Below are 4,644 nucleotides of genomic sequence, written 5' to 3'. Positions count from 1 at the left end.
TCTGTGAGGTCTATGATGGGCAGAGCCCCCTACAGATCCTGCAGAGACCCCCTGAGACTCTGCCGGATCTCAGGGGGGTTGTGCAGGATCTGTGGTGAGTTTTGCAGGCTGCAGAGCCCCCCTACGGACCCTGCAAAGCCCCCCACAGATCCTGCACAGTCCCCCTGAGATCCTGCAGACTGCAGGGTCTCTGCAGGATCTGTAGGGGGCTCTGCCCATCATAGACCTCACAGAGCTCCCCACAGATCCTGCACAGTCCCCCTGAGATCCTGCAGGGTCTCAGGGGGGTAGTGCAGGATCTGTGGGGAGCTCTGTGAGGTCTATGATGGGCAGAGCCCCCTACAGATCCTGCAGAGACCCTGCAGTCTGCAGGATCTCAGGGGGGCTGTGCAGGATTTGGGGTGGGCTGTGCAGAATCTCCTGGGCCCTCCCAGCACAGTCGTTGTCCTAGCTGGCACAGGAAACCCAGCCTCCTCCGCTGCCTCCGCGTCCAATCGTCGTAGCTTCGCCGCCTGACTGGAGCCTTGGCGACGCCTCCCGCCTCCACCATCGCCGCCTCCTCTGTTGTAGTCTTCGGCCCCTGCCTCCTCCGTCTTCACCCCGCCTCTTCCATCACCTCTGTCTCCGCCCCCTGCCTCCTGCTGCTCCCGCCCGCCGCTTCTTCCCCGTTCACATTAGGCAGCTAGGCTGCCGGTTTCTGTGCAGCCTGTCTGCCTAAATGTTTTTGGGAGCAGCATTTTTGCCGCCCCCTGGAATCTGCCGCCCGAGGCAAACGCCTTGTTTGTCTCGCGGCAGATACGCCCCTAGCCTGACATCCCTGGAGCCTTAAAGTAAAATGTATGACACCTACTGGAAAGTATGTTAACCTATTCATGATGGCCTTTGTGAAATATACAGTCCTTGAATGCAAAAAAGGAAGGATTTCGCTAGCACTTTACTGTATGTCAATCCGTGTGATTTGTCTGTTTCACAGAACTTTGTGGTAGGAACCCACAAAGTGAAATACAGAACATCGATATCTCTAACCTGTAGTAATCAGAGAGCAGTGATAAAGGCTATAGGACTCTTCAAAGTTCACTTTAGCTACATTTCACTGTACCAAATGCATTGGAAATATTTTCCTGATGTGCTGTTAAAGAGACCACAAAAAACAGCATACTTGAATTTAAAGAAGATGAAGTAAATGTATTTATTATGTGTTTTTCTTTTTACCAGAATTACACTATTATAGACATATTTTGATTCACAGGAAATAAAAATCAACCATCATTTTTGCTAGACGAGTACAATATTCTTTACACACTCATATTTTTACAATACACAGCTTTCTTAGGCTGAAGCAAACTGCAACGCAAGGTTGATGTCATGTATATTACAACTACTTACAATTTCAAAATGGTGAATGGCAAAAAAAAAAATAAGTTATTTAAATATGGATTTCATATACAGAAAGTGCAACATAGTTAAACATTAGTTGTTTAAAGTTATTTATCTTCCAAAATGTATATGGACTCAACCATTTAATATACAAATCATATATTGCAATAACATGAAAAAAAATGAAAGCAATATAAGAATTGGTATACGATGTCACTGGAGAAAGGACTGCAGTCCCTTATAATAAAGTTGCTTAAAAATGCCCACAAGGACGAGGTTAGTTTATGGCAGACACAGTGACTCAGTCTACATAGAATTATTATTGGTGTCTATGCTAGGTGATACAAAGCCACACTGATTTTACAACCCTCAAAGTGTATTTCATATCACATCAACTTTCAAAATATAACTTGATATAGATTCTCAGTATCTTCTGCAAATATATAATATCAATAATAAGCTTAAAGGGAACTGTCATTAGGAAAATCAGGATAAACTGGTTTATGGCAAGCAGCAAAACATTCCAGCAATGTTAGAATTTGGCTCTAGCACACTCCGATAGCCCCAGAGCATCCATAGCATGTTAATTGTAAACTTGTTACTGCTCAGGCATAGGCTGCATGGCCAGGCCACTAAATTGCCTACATTGCAATGTAAGAGACAGGTGGTTTCAGAATTCTGACCTTAAAAAAGTCAGTTTGATTCTTGGGACTTCCAGCCCTAACTTGAGCCAAACAAGGGACTGGTATGCTGTGTTTCTTTATATAGCTATGTCAGCCTCTCCTCGTTTTCCTAATGGATCACTACTACAACATCCTGGGAGCTGTAGTTCAATTACATTAAAGTTTGCAACTGCACATTTATTTTCAGACATTTTTCTAACTTTAGAAATGTTTAAGCAACACGTTCATATGTGGCTCATCATAAAGGAGAACTAATCATATATCCAGCCAAGCAATAACAAATGCACACTTTTATTTGTATTTCCTACATGCTCTGATATGTTACCGGTGGAATTACTGTAGTAGCAAAATGACCACATCAAGTGTCACTTGGTGCTTAAGGGGTCAATTGAATGGGCTGAGTGTAGTCGCCTGGGTGCGGAGTGAGTGTGCATAGTGCTGTAGAAGTTTTGACTTGTTCAGTAAAAATCTAAACTTACACAGGAACCATGGGCAGCCTGGCAGTGGATCATGGCATGAGATCATGTGAAAAGCACACATTCCATATTTTTCTCACAATACAGTGAATCTGTTTCTTTGTCTATTATTGTTAAAGTAAAGTTTAAGTAAAAGCAAAACATTGTATAGATGTGGAGTGATAAGAAGTTAGAAACACTGTCAGGTTTTTGCTGCTGTCTGTGTCTTCCATAGGAAGATTCAGGCTCCTAAATGTCCTGATCACTAATATCACCACAAATGAATGTGAGGTTTGTGAGTTACCACCAAAACAGGAACAGAGGGGAAATCTTCCGATGGGACCACTTGTTCCCATGACAACTGTCTAAGAGGGGATATCCCTCACATTGGAAAGCTATCCCACCATACACTGTTGAGTCTACAGGACAGGAAATAAAGGTAAACCTCCCTAATGAGGCACAGATGGAAAAATATAGCTGCTTTGACCTTCCCTACTCTATCCAAAATGAAAAGTGAGAATAATATAGTTACATTTAAAAGTATCACAGATAGTATATTGAGAATACTTTCAATTTCTGTGAATGGAATCAGAAAGGAAGTGGCTTCTCCATTGTAAATGTAAGGTTACAACTTCCCCACTAGGGTTCATGAGTAGACTTTGTTAGGATTTATAAGAGAGGTTTAACTTTATTGACTTTTGTCTTTTTAAATAATGTTGCATGCTCCAAGTTAATGAATAGCCACGGGAATCACTAATATCATAAGGAACTAGCGGAAAGGATCAGTCATTTTGTGCTACATTAAGCAAGTATTTCTTACCCCTTTATTGCAGTTAAATACACAGTATCATTGCTATTATGATAAGATAATCTGCGCAGCTCATAATACTTAGAATGTAACTTTGTGTTTAAGAAAGTTAAAGTGGTGGTAGAAATCCTAGAAGCAAGGTAGCTAATGCAATAAAAAAATTATAATTGGTCCCAGCTCCCTAAGTACAAATTTGAGCCCTTTCTATTGTTGTGGATGGAAGCACATGTTACTTTTACACTTTTAAACTGTCTGTAGGCTCCTAGCTTGGACTGGCTGTCAATGATATTGTCAAAATGTAGTCTTCAATTACATTCTTTAAAATCCACCCTGTGTTATATGATTTTGCCCTTAAATGGCTGTACATTCTGGTAGGAAGTTGTATCTGCTCCAATATATAACAAGAAGTCCCCAGCAATCTAAATTACACAGTCAACTGGTCTGTGAACAAGCATTAGATCTCTGCAGTTAATACTTAAAATATGTTGAAAATGCTATATCATTTATACAATTATACATCTGGAATAAAATAAATCTCTGTAAATAGATTGCAACTGAAATAAACTGTACATAAAAAGAATATATACCGTATATAGTTTTTTTTAGTTCTAAAATAATTCATGGAGTCATAAGAGTTTGGCATTATTTTGCATATACAACATGAATTCAATTCTCAGCAGTACACAGGAAGAGTTAGAAGGTTGCATGTTCTTCCTTTGTAGTGCTAAGTATTTTTAGATGAGTAAAATCTGAAATCTGTACATCTGTGCCTGGTGGAAATGTTTCAATGGATCTATAATATACATTTTCAAGCACATTAAATATCTAAATAATTGTATGCATCTTGAATTGTACCAGTCATACAGCCCTGGTGTAATATGTGTGGAATTGTATGAAAAACAGAGTAGTTTAGCTAACATTGTAAAGTGAGGAAATATAAAGAAAATTGCACAGCCAAGTATAATATGGTGATAGCGTAATATAATAACTTCATCTGGAAATCAGTGTAGCATGGTAACCAATCACATGTTGGCATATTTTGTTTGTGTTCCAAGAATGACAGCTGCAGTCTGATTAATTGAAATGGGTAACACCCCTACTTTTATTTTCTCTATGTTTCAAGCCCTTTGTATAAATGCACATAATTATCTACTTTTGCTGTGCTTACCAGTGGCGGAACTACCGCCGGTGCAGGCGGTGCGGACGCACCAGGGCCTTGGGGCTCTAGGGGGCCCAGCGCCGGATCGGTACCCAGCGGCCAGCCGGCCCCCCATCTCTGCGCCGAGAGTGTCGGATCATCCGTTCATCCGACACTCCCAGC

Source organism: Nanorana parkeri, unplaced genomic scaffold, assembly GCF_000935625.1.
Source record: "Nanorana parkeri isolate BGI_ZX_2015 unplaced genomic scaffold, ASM93562v1 scaffold391, whole genome shotgun sequence".
Classification (NCBI taxonomy): Eukaryota; Metazoa; Chordata; class Amphibia; order Anura; family Dicroglossidae; genus Nanorana; species Nanorana parkeri.
The sequence above is the reverse complement of the archived record's forward strand: the minus strand, read 5'-3'. Positions refer to the sequence as shown.